The sequence below is a fragment of the Rhinolophus hipposideros genome, assembly GCF_964194185.1.
Source record: "Rhinolophus hipposideros genome assembly, chromosome: 11".
NCBI classification, from domain to species: Eukaryota; Metazoa; Chordata; class Mammalia; order Chiroptera; family Rhinolophidae; genus Rhinolophus; species Rhinolophus hipposideros.
This window is the reverse complement of record NC_138057.1, coordinates 38,384,114-38,401,347: the sequence shown is the minus strand read 5'-3', so window position 1 is coordinate 38,401,347 and position 17,234 is coordinate 38,384,114.

Here is a 17,234-nt window from a genome sequence, read left to right as displayed (position 1 = left end):
TAACACTAGTTCATTGTCATGTCCCAGGTCTTTGGATATTGCTGCCTTTGCTTCAGATGGGGAAAATATGTATGTGTAAAAGTCCATATGATGAGATACAAACAGTATCCCTTGAAATACGAAAGAAATTGAAGAATATCTTCACAATTGATAATTACAGTATTGAGAAGGTAAACTTAATTTTTATTCAAGGTTTAAGAATAAGACTTATTTCCCCTCTCAGGGTGCTGCTTCTGTCAAAACATTTGCTTGATAAATTTTAAATCTTAAGGTTTTGAAATCAGTGGTGTGTGGGGGATAAAGAAGACAGACGGGAAGATGATGGACACTTGGACATCATTGGTCTGTAAATGTCTTTGAGAACATGGGCTTGTAATATCTCCATAATCACTTATTATAAGAAACACTGAGAACAGATTTGGAAAGGATTTAATTTGTCAGGAGCATCAACTGGGGAGAAAGGAAGCAGGAAGATTCAATTCTGTCTAGACTTGCATTCAAATCTGAATGTGTCTGTGGTAAGACTGAAAATGTGCTGTAACTTTGGAATGTGCATTGAGATACACTAAGCATTTTAAGAATACACCATGTTTGTCCTTATAGATATCTTTGCACACCCTCCAAAAATGTTTTGCCAGGACACAGTGATACGAATTCACTGTATGACTTTGGGCTACTTCTTTTATCCTGCAATGGGCTTTAATCTGTAAAATGAGCTTCAGGTTTTAGCATGAGGTGGGCTTCCCACAGTGTGAATTGGAAAGAACTGTTGAGCAGTGTGTGGCATAGTGGTTAAGAGGATAATGGACCCTGGAACCAGGCTTCTGTAAAAGGATGTAACAGTGCCTGGCTCGATAGTAAGTATTCCCTATTAAATTTGTTAAACTAAAGCAGTTTTAGATCCACAGCAAAAATGAGAGGAAAGGACAGAGATTGCTCATATGCCCTCTCCCCCCACAGAGATAGAGCCTCCCTTACTAGCAACATCCCTCACAAGGGGGTACTTTTGTTAAAAATGATGAACCTACATTGACTCATAATCATTGCCAAAGTCCACTTTTTAGATTTCAGTGTTGGTGTTATGCATTCTATAGGTTTGGACAAATGTATGACCATCATTAAGGTACCATACAGTATTTTCACTGCTTTAAAAAGCTGCTCTGCCTACACTACAACTTCACCCTGACTCCTGGCAAACACAGCTCTTTCTTGTCCATAATTTTGTCTATTCCAAAATGTCATATAGTTGGAATCATACAATATGTAACCTTTTCAGGTTGGAGTCTTAGTACTTATTCACAAGTTTCTTCCATGTCTTTATGGTTTGATAGCTCATTTCTCTTTTAGTGCTCGATAGTCCATTGGATGTGCCAGAGTTTAATTGTCCACCTACTGAAGGACATCTTGGTTGCTTCCAAGATTCGGCAGTTGTGAATAAAATTACTATAAACATTAGTGTGTAGGTTTTGTGTGGACATAAATGTGCAGCTCTTTGGGTAAAGACCAACGGTGATTGCTTGATTGTGTGGTAAGAATATGTTTAGTTTTGTAACACTGCCAAACCTCCAAATGGCTGCACCATTTCGCACTAATAATTCCTACCAGCTATGTATGAGGGTTCCTGTTTTTCTCATCTTCACCAGCATTTGTTGTCAGTGTTCTGGATTTGGGACATTCTAACGTGCAATGGTATCTTGTGTTAATTTATATTCCCCTGATGACATAATGTGGAACATCCTTTCATACTCCTATTTGCCATCTGTATATCTGGTGAAGTGTCTGGAAAGGTCTTTGGCTCGTTTTTTAATTGGATTTGTTATTTGAATTTTAAGAAAGCTTTTTATATCTTTGGACAATAATCTTTTATCAGATGTTTGTTTTGTGGATATTTTCTCCTAGTCTATGTCTTCTCATTCTATTGAGCTATTAATTTTAATGTCCTAGAGTAATGATTTCCAAAACTTGGAAAGAATTATTTGAGAATGAACAAGATTGGTTACATTAAGTTGTACAGTAAAAGGTAAAGATCTGTAACTCAAGATTTTTCAGTTTAAATTGATTAGAATCATTTTCAGTAAGACTTTCTTTGTACATGTCTGTTAAATGAAGTTCTTAGCAAGTAACTGAAAATGAGCAAATATTTAATGTAAAAGCAAATTTCTGAGTTGGTAATATATTCACAGGGTTCAAAAAATTATTGATATACATTGAGAAGCAAAGCCTCTCCCATCCTATTCCATAACCTCTGCTCCAAAAACACATAAATTTTAGGTAAGCACCATAACTTGGAAAGATTATTTTATCTCTCCACATCATGTAAATGTTTGAAATTTGACTCTAGTTTGTGTAATTGTTTTACTACAAAGTTAATAGTGATCTTTGTCCATAGATTAGCTTATAGTTTTGGAGAGAATGATGGGTGTGGTTGCTGGTTGATTAGCAATGAGGTTATGTAGCCTTAAACTACATAGAAAGGTTTCCGTGGGTGAAGCAGCAGGTAGTTTATGACAAGTAACTTGAAATTTGACAAAGTTTCTTGTACAATCCGCTTTAAAAACACAACTAATGCAAAAGTGCCATTTGATACTTTAGCTATTTGCACACACAGACACTGGTTTTTAATTCATATAGATGCAAAGGGCGCTGTTTCTGTGTTTTCTCCCAGTGTGTTTCTGTTCTAGTCCTGGAAGTAAAAGGAATACCATTTTGTGGCATAAATAAGACTCCCATTTTGTCTGCAACTAAGGACTACTTTTTAGTATAGGTACTGATGTTGCTAAGTCATATTTCACACGTGATACTTAAGTCAACAGCAAGATGACAGATGTTACAGGTTTTTTTAGTTGATTAATATGTTTTTGTATTTTGTTGGGTTTGAATTTTGATTGAAACTCACCACAGAACCTTAGACTGTATCTATCTGAAATGACTGATAACATAACCAAGGTTGTTCAGGAATTAGAATAATCTATCGCTCTATTCAGAAGTTAACAGAAAATCTTTTAACACATTCTTGAATGTTTGCAGAGTGCAGGAATTGTTCAGAAAATGGCCTTTACTTAAGCACCTACCTTTAGAGCTCAAGAATTAGGCAGAAAAAAAAATACATGTAAACTATCCTATATGAGCTCAACTTAAATACTAGTGTCAGTAAATTGTTCTGATCCTGTGTGTATAATCCATTGCAAATTAAAAGATGGTATCTGATCCTTGCTACGTGTATTCACAAGCATGCAAATTAGAATACCAAGCAGACATACATGATTCGATTTTCTGTTGTGTGGCACTACATCTGCTCATTTATAGAACCTCAAGAATTGATACACTTATTTTTAAGCATCTCTTCAAAGAAAACATTTCTGGTGTTGATGTTATGTCCACCCTATGAGAAAAGTAGTACCTTACTAGGGTAATGCTTCTTTAAGAACCTTTCCCCTAGACATACCCCATGTGCTTAGAAATATCACCCATGTACTAATAATATTTGGCTTCTAATGTCTTGCACTAATTGCTATTGTAAAAGTAATTCTGTATAAATTGTAATACTTAATATGAATGGTTAACCTGCAACTCCACCCACTGGCTTCTATCATCTGTTAAAAATGCCTGCTAAAATTACCTATGTTTAAACAAGTTGCATTTTTACCTATTCTGTGGCTTATTTGGTTGGTATGAAAATTAGATCATTTTGCATATCTGGGACATACCTAGTTTTTTCTGGGGCTACATCAGATGACAAATATAATGAGACTTTAGAGATTTAATAAAGTAATACCTGTTGGAAGAAAGTGCAATCTGTAGGTATCAAAATAGCATGCATTCATCTTCAGAAATGACCCTTTAAGATTCAAGTAATAAGCATGCTTATTTGGATCTTCAATTAAAAGAAACTGAGGCTTTTAAAGTGAATTAAGGGTAGCAGTTTTTACTTGGTAAATTGGGACCAAGAATTTTCTGGACTCTTAAGCATCTTTAAGGACCCTAGACAATTATCCCAGCTAACTAGTGACAAATCTGCCCAGTGATGTACAGCCCTTACAGAGAAGACCCAACTTGGACTGAACATAATAGTACTGAATTACAGCATTTCGAATGTTCAGTGGCATGCATTAGTAAAACAGGATCAATGGTTGATTTTTAAAATGAGCTAGGTGTATGATATGTAGTAGAAACCACATGCAATGGACCTTTTAAAGTTCTAAGTGGATTCTCACGGTTTGCATCTGAGAGGCTGTCATCTTCCACTGAGAACTGAGAGAAGCAAACACTCTGCATGTGACAGCTGCCTGGGGCCGAGGCATGCTGTGAGCAGGATAAGGAAGGCATACGTGGTTTCAGTTTCCAAGATCATGAGCTAGTACAATGCGTAAGAATGATCTGAATTAGTCAATTAGCCATGTTGAGTCTAGAAGAGAAATTTCTTTTGAGTTGTATAAGGTTGAGTGGTCAGAATTAATGTCGATATTACCAGATATGGATCATTACTTGAAGCCAGCCTCATCTCCCAGGAACAATACACCTTCCACAATTTGTCACATGTAAGCAGTAAGGACGTTTTTCATTCAGTGGAGTAGATGGCGGTTAGAGACTAGCTTCGAAGTCAGTTTGGGCTCGTGACTCAAAAACTCTGTGGAAAGGTTACTTAAAATCTTGACTACCTGAGTGCCTTCACCTAGGCAGACGTCAAGGATTAAAATGACGTTGCGTGTAGCACAGTAATGACAAGCACATTGTGAGTGCTTGATACAGGTTAGGTGTTTTAACGTTACTAACATGGCTAATCACCCCTGGGAAAGGCTACCTGCCAAGATGTTTAAGAGGCCAGATTCTGATCTGCATAGTGTAAGAATCGGTCATTTTGCAGTCAACTAAAATTCATTTGCTGGAATGGAAACGAAATCCCATCACTAGTGTCTCTCTGCAAGCCTGATAGTTCTTAAAGCTGGGATCTGTGAGTCCCTGAAATTGCATGCAACATTTGGTGTCTGTTTCTTGGTAGCATTTTCAAATTAATCCATGACTCAAGAGGCAAGATCTAAATGGCCTTCCTGGGGAGATACTTGAGTATTTTAAGAGGGAACTAGCTGTTGTATAAATCAGGAATATGAATCTGCGTTATTCAGCTGCTGCCTCTGAGGCAGTATTAGAAGAAAAGTAGTACCTTTCTCCTCTTGCTATAGAGGCAGCAGCAGTGGCTCCATGCACTGAAGGAGGAAATGAATTGATAGGTCACAAACATAGCCGTCTTTTTAACAGTAATCTTGCCTTGCTATTTCAGTTTGCTTTTCCCTAGTACCTTCTCCTACTCCTCTCAAACCCAGACGCGAGTCCCAAGACATGGGTGCTTTGCGTGGTACATGTGCTTGAAAGCCAAGAAATGTGTTTCAAGAGTTTTATATAGTAGTTGTCTCAAACCTTGTAAGTCCAGATGTCCTCTCATAGCCCTGCCAGAATTTTCAGGGTACTGTTCAGTGTGATGGAGAGAAACTAAACCGTCTCTATACTGTAATTTCCAAGGCTAAATGGTAGAGCAGTTGACATTCACTCTGAGTCAATTCAGGACAACAGCTTAAATTACTGAGTGATCCCTCTTTGGTGTACACTTTTTTTTTTCTGTATCCCAGCCTGCTATTCCTGCAAGGACGTCTTAGAATCAATCTTTGCAACTCTTCAAATGCTTATAATCCCTCCCGATTCATTGATCCAGACACTGAAAATGAATGAGATTTGCCTAAATCATGCCTAAGAGGAGCAAGGTAGCCTAAATCTTTCAGTAGGGTCAATCCCAAACCCGTGAATCACCAAAATCAACTGGAGAATTAAGACAAAACAGAAAACATACTTGGATCTTAATTCATTTCTACTGACTCAATATCAGAGAATCTGTATTTTTGACAGCTCTCCCTTAAGTGATTCTATTAACCAGATTTGGAAAACAATGTTTATAATATGTCTCCTTTCCCACAAACTACATACAGTATAAAGAGGTGATCATACACAATCCAGTGCCTCTTTCTGTATCTATTCTTTCTGTGTAGCTTTCTGTGTCTATTATCCCCATTTAGAAGAGCTGGTATATATATATATATGTGGTCTCTTGTCAGAACTCTTGTATTTATTTTCTATCCATGGTTTCTAATACTACATAAGAGTATTTTGCAAAATGCTGACATAGGAGAAAATCCATTTTAGTTTTAATCCCATGGTTCCTCAGTATGTAGCTCAGACATTTCTCCTAGAAAGTATGCCTAAAAAGTAATCCCTTAATCACCTTGTTCTTTGGATTTCAGTGAAACTCAACAATAAATATTGTTACTTTAAGCTTTGGAGCCTATCTACCAATCTCACTTTCAAATTCTTTGATGCCATTTGCTACTCACTTTTCTACAACTTCTCTACCTGGGCACTCCACCCATTTTACTTGTACATTGATACCCTTTTATTTATCAGCCTGGAAAGTAAGCTAGTTAAAGCTGTAGTCTTACTTGTCCAGCTCTAGAGAAGGGTTAAGGAAAGGCAATACAAATAAAGGATCATTTTCACTCTTCCTTGTGTGAGTTGCCTAGAAAAGGTGAGCAAGAATCCAGGATGATGAAATCAAACAGCTCACAGCGTACCCACTGTCTGGGCTCCCTGGCACAATTTCAGGATCTTGTTCAAAAGTGTTTTCAGAACAGGAGGCACCCATTTATTTAAATGTAATGTAAATTTAAATGTACAAAATCAGAAGGTAGGTATGAATATGTGTTTAACACCATGGTCATGCCCTCATTTCTCTAAACGCAATCCAGGGCCACATGAGTGTATTTTAAGGAATACATAATTATTGGGATGGCTTTTTGGTCCCAAGAGAGATTGGACAGAGTCATTCAGAGAAATGAGCTTCATGATCTTCCCAGGAACAGAGGAAGGGCTCCAAGGGCCAGAGTGAGGCAGAGTGACCTTAGGTGAAGAGCTGGGTATCCTTGAGAAACTGTGTCTCAAAGAGGAATATAGTAAAAAAGATCAGAGACCTTGAAATTGGATAGACCTGGGCTCGAGTCTTTGCTTCAGTTCTTAGTAGACGTGTTGTTTGGAGCAAGATATTTAACCCCTCTGTTACCTGAACTGGAAAGTGGGCCTAACAAGACTTTACAGGATTCTTGTTCCAGTTAAGTGAAAAAACCTCCAAAGAGGTGAGCCCAGTATTTGGCACAGAGTTGATGCTGATGCTTAAAACTATTTGCACATGTTTTTTGCCATTTCACCTTCACTCTGCCCCCCATCTGGGACTGAAGCCATCTTGGTAGAGTTAAGAAAGACTTGAGCTGGAAAAAAGTGGAGGAGACATTAATGCCAAGCTCTCACTGATTATTGCATAAAGCAGGATGGTTCATCTCCCTGCTGTGGAAAGGAAAGGGCTATAACCATTGAGATGAACTCTAGTAGTGAAGCCTCTCAGATTAATACTTATCTAAGCCGGGTTACCTGTATTGCAAGAACAGGTCATCAACTATAGCCCAAGATGGGTGGAGTTAGGGGGTCTAGGGGAAATGCAGATCTCAGCAAAGTATTTAGAAGGATCCATGAGGACCCTCCTGCAGAAAGCAGCCAACTTCAGGAAATAGTCCACACAGTGGCAACTGCAGACAGAGTAGGGTGAATGACCATATATGATAGGGCAACAGAGTTCTCTTTGAGATGAGAAGTGGAATGACTTTAGGGACCTTCTGAGGGAAGGAGGGGGTGCTCTACTGGGAAGCTGATGTGGCTGCCAGCAAATAATAACCTATTGGCTCAATGCAGTTTTGTCCTTTTGGTACCTTTTGACATGAGTATCTGCTTTGGGCTGGGCCATCTTATAATTTGGGTTTACAGCACCTCCATGGTGACCCGAGTTACATGGTCTACTAATGACCTTCAATATAACCTCTTGTTATAAATTATCTGTAACTGTCTTCCCACACTCCCATGAATGGAATTGACCTTATGTGCCAAACCAGGGCCAACTTGTTAAAAAATTTATCTTTTCTCTCTTAGGGAAATGCACCACAGTACATAAATATATGAAGATGAAAAATTTGTGGCATTTTCTACCTGTACTACCAAAATTGAGCCAATGAGATGCATTAAGTTCATTTTTATTTAGTCCATTATGAGAATCCTAAGATTTTAAACCAGCAGTAAATTATTTCTTTAGTAAAGTTGGGTTGATAAGAAAACCTTACAAACCCATGGGTTATACAGTCATGGAGTCAGGACCCAATTATAATATAATTGTTCTTCTGTAATAAACTGACACTAACTAAAAAAAAAAAAAATATATATATATATATATATATATATATATATATATTTTTTTTTTTTTTTTTTTTTTTTTTTTTTTGCCATGAAAAACCAACATCCATCATGAAGAATTGTTTTTTAACTGCCCTGATATGAAATTATTTCCATTTCTGGTCAAGATGGCGGAGTAGGTAAATGCTGTGCTTGCCTTTTCTCATGACCACATCAAAATTTAGTTACAACTAAACTACAGAACAACCATCACTGAGAATCACCTGAAGTCTAGCTGAACCAAAGTCCTACAACTAAGGACATACAGAAGAAGCCACCTTGAGCCTGGGAGGAGGGGCAGAGACATGGAACAGGCTGGTCTTACACTCGTGTGTGACCATTAAAAATTGGAAGGGATATCTCAACTGCGGAGATCCCCCCCTTCCCAGAGGAGCAAGATGTCCTAGCCTCACACCATGCTCCCAGCCCAGGGTTCTAGTGCCTGGGAGATAAGTCCCCATAACTTCTGGCTGTAAAAACCAGTGGAGATTGTGACTGAGTGAGATGAGAGCAACTGCAGTTCCAGGCACTACTCTTAAAGGGCCCACACAGGACTTCAAGTCATGGGTCTCTCTCTTCTCCTTCTGATACCCCCGTTTGTATGGAAAAGCCACTGGAAGAGGCTTGGGTGTGCCCAAAAGTTGGTTGGGGTAGGGTCTTAGGGAATCAAGGTGGGGCAGATGAACAGTGTTAGCCAGGTTTATGGAGACTCAGATATGGTGGCCACTTGCGTTTGCATGCCAGGAGCCAGAGGTCTCAACAAAGAAACAATGGGTCTGCCAGCACTTCTGTCTAAGAGAAAGCTTCCCCTCCAGCCCTTGCCCTGGAGCCACACAACTTAGTTCCTCCCCGTATGTCCCTGGTGTCTTTTTAGCTGCTGCTCCAGTGCTGGAGCTCAGAGTGAGTGAGTTTGTCAGCAAGAAATTTGGCAGGCAAGAAGGGATTGGCAGGAAATACTCAAAGTGATGAAAAGCAAGGACCTACAACCAAGATTGCTCTACCCAGCAAAGCTGTCATGTAAAATTGAAAGAGAGATAAAGAGCTTCCCAGACAATAAAACGCTAAAGGAGTTCATTACCATCAAAATGTTCTCTGTATCTAGGAGTTTGTTTCTGTTTTATTTTGTTCTTTAGATTCCACATGTAAATGAAATCACACTGCTTCTGTCTTTCTCTGTCTGACATACTTTATTCAGCACAACACTCTCCAGGCCCATCCATGCCACTACACATGGCAAGAACTCTTTCCCTTCCATGGCTGAGCAATATTCCATTGTATATATGTACCACCTATTCTTTATCCATTTATCATCCATTGATGGATACTCACGTTGCCTCCATATCTTGGTCATTGTAAACAATGCTGCAATGAGCATATGGATACACATGTCCCCTCAAAGTAGCATTTTGGGTTTCTTCAGATAAATAAATACCCAGGAGTGGGATTACTGGGTCCTTCTTTGTCTCACTACAGCCTCTGTTTTAAAGTCTATATTATCTGGTATATGTATTGCTATGCCAGCTTTTTTTATTTTTTTGTTTACATTTCCATGAAATATATTTTTCCATCCCTTTACTTTCAATCTGTGTGTGTGTCTTGGTTTGAAGTAAGTCTCTCGTAGGCAGCATATGAAAGAGTCTTGTTTTCTGATCCATTCAGCCACCCTATGTGTTGATTGGAGTTTTAATCCATTTACACTTAACGTGATTGTTGATAGATATGTAGTTATTGCCATATTTATTATTTATAATTTTGATTTTTTTCTTTTTCTTAAATTGTAACACTGCTTTGGTGGTAATATTGTAATGACTATGCATGGAGTCAGACGGGTACTAGATTTATCAGGGTGATAGATGGAAGGGGGTTGGGGAGCAGGGTGAAAAAGGTGAAGGGATTAAGAAGTACAAATTAGTAGTTACAAAATAATCATGGGGATGTAAAGTAAAGCACAGAGAATATAGTCAATAATATGGTAATAACTGTATAGTGCCAGGTGGGTACTAGACAGGGGGAATCACTTCTTAAATTATGTAAATGTCTAACCACTATGCTGTACACCTGAAATTAATATAAAATTATATTGAATGTCAACTGTAATTGAAAAATTTAAAAAGTGGGGGTAAGGAGGTGAAGGGAATAAGAGGTTCAAAGTTTCAAGTATAAAACAAATATGTCATGGGATGTAAAATACAGCATAGGGAATATAGTCAATAATATTGTGATAGCATAGTACAGTTTCAGATGTTGCTGGACTTATCATGGTGATCACTTCTTTAGGTATATAAATATTGAATAACTATGGTGTACACATGAAACAAATAATATTGTATGTTAGCTATATTTTAATCAAAATATATTTTTTAAAGATTTCCAAGAATTATGGACCGTTGTACACTTTTTTGCATATAGCAACATTATAAAATATAAAGGTCTTAACAAACACTAAAACATCAATGATCTTTTCTTTAAAACTTCAGGAAAAAAACAAATGGAACATTTCCTGTACTATAGTGTTGTATAATATCAGTAATGTACTTCATGTCTTGAAAGACCACTATTAAGCCTAGGTACTTGTTGAAGTGAACTGGATATTTTGACTAGTAGAGGAATAATAAGAAGTCACAATATAAAACATAATTTTTGACATTATGCATATGTTTGTTCTCTTTTTGAGTTTGAGATTCTAAAGGATAAAAATGTTTTCCCACAGTTGAATTCAAACATACCTATTTACATGACTGTCACCTCCACTAATTTGCAAGCTTCTTGTACCTTTGTATCACGAACAACTAATAATGCCTTGTATATAATAGGAGACTAAAGATGGTACCTCTCAAAGACCAGATTTCTTTAGTAAATCAAGTGTACAAATTTCCTAGGGCTTCCATAACAAATTAACCTCCAAGTCAGGGCCTTAAAACAGCAGAAATGCATTCTATTGTAGTTCTTAAGGCTAGACGTCTAAAATCAAACTGTCAGCAGGATTGGTTCCTTCTGGAAGCACTGAGAGGAACAGCCCATTCCAGGCTTCTCTCCTACTTCTGGTAATTACCAAAAATCCGTGACTTCTCTTGGTTTGTAGCTGTATCAGTCTAATCTCTGCCTCTGACTTCACGTGCCCTTCATCCTGTGTGTCTGTGTGTTTCTGTATCCAAATTTCCCTCTCCTTTCTCTCATAAAGACAACAGTCATTAGATTTAGAGCCCATCCTAATCCAGTATGACTTAATCTTGACTTGATTACATCTGCAAAGACCCTGTTTCCAAATAAGATCACATTCACAGGTACCAGGCATTAGGACTTGAATGTATCTTGGGGAGACACAATTCAACCCACCAAGTAAAAGATATAATGAAGACTGGAATATGTACCAAAGGAGTCTTGCTTTAACTATTATAATATGATTCAGAGAGAACAAATATATTGACTATGATCTAGATGTTTTTACATTAATATTAGTTAACAAGACATTACTTACCATCTTGCCACAGATAAAAATTATATTGATGCCATACCATTTCCTTGACATGACAGATTCAATAAAGAAATCAATAGCTCTCTTTCAGAAATGCTATGATGATTCTAAAAACATTTATTTCCTTGTGGTTGTGAGAAATATTGGCATGTATTTTCAATGTTGATACGTATTTTGAAAGATTCAGAGGGAAATGATCTCTGGCTAAAATGATCTCTGTGGCAAAAAACACACACACAAAAAAAAACCTGCTACATGCTCACTACCCACTTCCTCTTCCCTGGCACACAGGAGCTCAGTTATTCCCCATGTTCCTTGCACTTAGCCGTGTGTCAGAGTCTGACCAATGAACTGTGGGTAGAACCACTTCTAAGTTTGGCCCTTAAAAACATTCTGCTTGGGGCCGGCCCAGTGGCTCAGGCAGTTGGAGCTCCGTGCTCCTAACTCCAAACGCTGCCGGTTCGATTCCCACATGGGCCAGTGGGCTCTCAACCACAAGGTTGCCTGTTCAACTCCTCGACTCCCACAACGGATGGTGGGCTGTGCCCCCTGCAACTGGCAACAGCAACTGGACCTGGAGCTGAGCTGCGCCCTCCACAACTAAGACTGGAAGGACAACAACTTGAAGCTGAACGGTACCCTCCACAACTAAGATTGAAAGGACAACTTGACTTGGAAAAAAGTCCTGGAAGGACACACTGTTCCCCAATAAAGTCCTGTTCCCCTTCCCCAATAAAATCTTTTTTAAAAAACCAAAAACATTTTGCTTGAGCCTCCTTCCTCCCCTTTCCTTGCTAGGGTGACTTGGGGACCACACTTTCCAGTGGCATAGTTATCAGATGGAGGCGGGCTACCTGGCCATACCACAGTGTGAAGAGAATAATGAATGAAGTTGTACTGTGCTACTGCCTCATGCCCCAGCTCGCTAATGCAAGCTATGGATCATGCAAGTTTATAACATCATCTCAATACACAGAGTTATGTGTATTGAAAGCCCCCGCAATACAGTCTGACTGTGTCACATTCATCTTTATATTTCCAGCATTTTCACAGTGCCTGGTTTATTATATTTGCTTTTCTTTAGATCAGGAATCGATCTCCTTCAAAAATCAGTATATGTATTTTTTTTCAGCCGTCATACTACTTGTAATGAAAACTCATTATTTGACATCTAAGGTTTTTTAACTACTTTAAAGAAAGAGAAAAATAAGCAACAACAACAAAAGCAAAAAACATGATTGCCTCCCGTGTGTCACACTCTGTTGTTAAATAGTAGAACACATTTATGTTAGAGGAAAAGATAGCGACAATGGATTCCAGGCTTCGGAAACTAGTGAATAAAATTAGCAAAGCATCCTGCACTGTCCACCAATTATGAGATATTTTATTCACAAAAAACTCACCAATATACAGTAAAAAAATCATCTAGAAGAAACCTCATCAATTCATAAAATATTCTTAAAAGAAGGGAAAGGCTTCAGCTGCCCCACTCCCACCTGACGGAGAGCAACAGCCATTTTATACTAGCCAGATCAGAATGCAGTAGGAGAGTTAACAACTTGACATCTTAGCAAAGAGTTGGGACAGGTGCGACAACTGGGGAAGGAGGTTTGGTGGGCTGTGCAGACAGAGGAATTTTAAACAAAATGCCTAGAGGAGTAACAAGAAAAATTATAACAGACAGATCTGAACAGCCTGCTGAGATAAGCTAAAATGAGTCAGACCTTCAATTTGATGACAACTTTGACAAGAATTTTGAAAGTGACAACGAATTGAAAGCTTTCTGCATCTAGAGCAGCACAACTGTTAATTAGAGCCCCCAAGGGGTTGATGCATTTAGCAAATGATTGTTTTATGTATACTTTAACTTTCAAATGCTTCAATAAATTGCTGATAAAAATAAAACCTCATTTTCATATTCTGGCCACAAAGTACTTCTTTAGAGCTCAGTAAATCATCCCAGTCTAAGTCCGAAGTTGGGGCAGGTGAGAATGGTTTGTGATTGCTAAGCATGACAATGTGGCAAAGGTTTCAAAGACCGTTCCATCTGCAATCACATTTTTCAAATTTCTTTGGAAAAATACAAAATAACACCTATGCTAAGTAAAGTTCCTTCTTATCCAGCCCCCTTATCGTGTTTTTTTTAATCTAGTAAACTCATTTGTTACTATAAAGTCAACTTAATTTTTCAAAATATTTTATAATTCAGGTTTATCTTTTTACTATTTAAATAAATTGATGAGTTTTTCATAATTTTGGTTTTAAGTTTTTGCTAAATGTGCACAGAAATATAACAAATTAATTTGCAGGTCCCTAGCATTCAAAAGTAATGTTACCAGAGAATTGGGAATTTCAGAGGGCAACTGGGGGTGGCGATGAGAATAATGTGGATCATGGGAGTGGGGGCAGGGTGACTGGCCATCCTCTACAAATAAGAGAAGATTTTATTTAAAAGAAACCCATCAGTCAATAAGATATATTTTTGTTAGAAATCTAAAATTCTTCATTTTTACTTAAGGATTTTAGTTCTCTTCCTCCTCCCCTCACCCCATAACTGTATGAACAGAGTGAAGAATCTTTATTTTCCCTCCATGATGATTAGAAAATAAATGGCTCTCCAGACGTGTTAAAGAGAAAATTATTCACGACACTTATTAAAGTATGTTAAGGGAGACTTTATTCAGAACCATCACGTTAGCTATAGGGACCATTGCCATGGGCTTAACTTGAAATACAAGGAAAAGTGGGAATTTATAGCCAAGAAGCAGGGTGGGGGTCAGTGGGTAGAAAATGACTAAGAGGAAACATTAGCGGTAAGGGAGGATTCTGGCTAAACCAACTTAACAAGATTCCTGCTGAAGTTAGGCCAGGGTGAGCAGACTTCATCTGGGGGAAGGTGGAGGATGATGAGGGATTGATCAGGTATGGAGAGCGATCAGATATCAAGAGTACAGGTTCTGGCTAAATCCTGACTTAGCAGGATTTCTTGCTGAAATTGGGAAATGCAGAGGCAAACACAGAAGCCCAAAAGTCAAGGCATAGTTGAAAAAAGAGTTTAGAGGAGGCTGAGTACAGTTTGGTCAAGGAGAGAATGTTTGTCCCCAGTCAGAAGTGAACTGGGCCTTAGGAAAATCACAGGCTGCTTCTGGGTCTGTTGTGAAGCAGCTCTGTGACCACAGAAAAGTCATATTATTTCTGGGATCCTCAGTGTTCCTTACCTGTAAAATGAATGGTCTGCTTTAGATGGTATTCAGGTCCTTTCCTTCTGTAACATCTGGGGATTCCAGAAGAGGAGAAAGACTCTTTTTCAGGGACTCATTTCCTCTTAAATAGGAGCACAGAGTTAGAATTCGGAGGAAGACAGAGACTCATCTCTCACTGACAGCAGATGGAAGATTAGTGAGCATGGGTGGGAGACATAGTAGTACCTCAATTTTCGAACATCTCCGTTGATGAACATTTTGGTTTACGAACGCCGTAAATTTCATGGATCTAGGGTATCATTAGATGGTAAAATTCATGCTAAATTTGCAGTTTTAGGGGTTGATTTTAAAGGTCTGGAATGGATTAATCTATTTTGCATTACTTTCTATTGGGAAACCGTGCCTCAGTTTTCGAACATTTCAGAACTCGAACGGTCTTCCGGAACGGATTACGTTAGAAAACCGAGGTACCACGGTACTTGGAAAACGAATGTGTTCTGCTGTGGGGACTGATGGGAAAATGAGGAGGAGAAGAACTCTAGGTCCTGAAATGGAGACTGAGTAAGCTAAAAGCCCAACAAGCCACTGTGGGGGAAGAATAATGGAGTCCACCTCCTTGTGGAGGAGAAAGTCCAGCCAACCTCTCCTCCTTTTGTGTGAGCATTTACTGGTCTTGCGTCACCACAAGGCCTTGTTCCTGGCCACAGACTGTTTAGACTTCCCTGCACTGGCCACCAACAGGGGTCTTTCATTTTGCTTCATGCTTAACTATGAATCAGTTCCAATTCAACTGTGTGATCTGACAATGTCTGCAACTTTGTTTCTGTAATGAATCAGTAAACTTTGAATGAGGAGTGTGAGGAGGGGAGGGAGTGGTAAATGCATGTGAGTGGAATGGATAGCTTCATCGACCTTGTAAGAAGTCCATGAACTGAAAAAGCAAAAATCTTCCTAGTCCCCATTTCTCCACTGACATTCTGTAGGAGCGCCTGGATTCATCAAGTCTAGAAAAAACATACCAAGTGAACTGGGAAACAGAAACAGAGGAATCATTGTTTTGAATATGCTGTGTCTTCATAAGGGCTGTGACTTCCTCACACTGTGTCACTGACAAATGTTCTCTCTCCTCAGACAGCGCTGAGCCTCTAACACGTGAGAAGCCTCTCACAATTGGCTTGCTCAAGAACACTACTTGCCTACTACACATTTCTCTGAACAGAACTGCCTGTCTTTCCCTGGATGGATGCAGGACGCTCCCTCCACAAAGAGGCGGAATCCATTGCTCTCCCTCCACAGCAGCTTCTTGGGCTTCTAGCTTAATCAATCTCCATTTCAGGACCTAGAGTTCTCTCTCCTCATTTTCCCATCAGTCCCCACAGCAGAACGTATTCCTCTTCCAAATATCTCCAACCCTTGATCACGAATCTTCCCTCAGCTGTCAGTGAGAGATCTATTAAATGTTCCAATCTTGATAGCCTTCTGATGAAGACAAATGAGAAATATACTTGTTGTGAAACAGCTCTTAGTACATTTATGTCTCTCAATTTCCTTTGTGTTTTCTCTGCTCTGAGGCTTGGATATAGAATGGAGACTGGGTTTCAGTGACAGATGGCAGAGGATAATCTTTTATTTTGTCATGAAGTTAATCCTCAGAGAGGCTTGAAAGAGACCTTTCTCTTGTAAAATCAGTAGCTTCATATTTCCTCACATTCAACCAAGTAGAAAAAGCTTCTCCTTTCTGATCTTCAAGATAGAGAACATGCCTTTCCTTTTAAGCTAACCCACCTTGGAAAATACCAAGTTGAGGATGCCCTCTTCGTTTTGTTTTATTTATGCTTCTGTGAGTGCCTTGCTCCTTGTATTTCATGATGATTTGACTGTGTTTGAGCCCTAGCAACAAATAAGAGAACGGGGCTATTAAGGCTTATCCAGTAAACAAATCCAAAAAAGCTGTCCTTCAAGGCAATTTGTTGATATTTTTACAGACAAAAAAGACTAAATAAAATACAACACTGAAATTAATTTTCTAACATTGATAAACAGGAACCATACAAGTGACTAAAAAACTTTTTAAATCTTACACTGGCTAAGAAATCACAGGTTTATATCCAGATGAAGCATCTGTTTCATTCTTTGAACAAGTTTAGCCAAAGAGGGTTGTGATTTAATGAGTGAGAGTACTTGTACTAGGTGTTGGAGCAAAGCAGAGAGTAATAGCTTCCAGCCTTAATCAACAAATG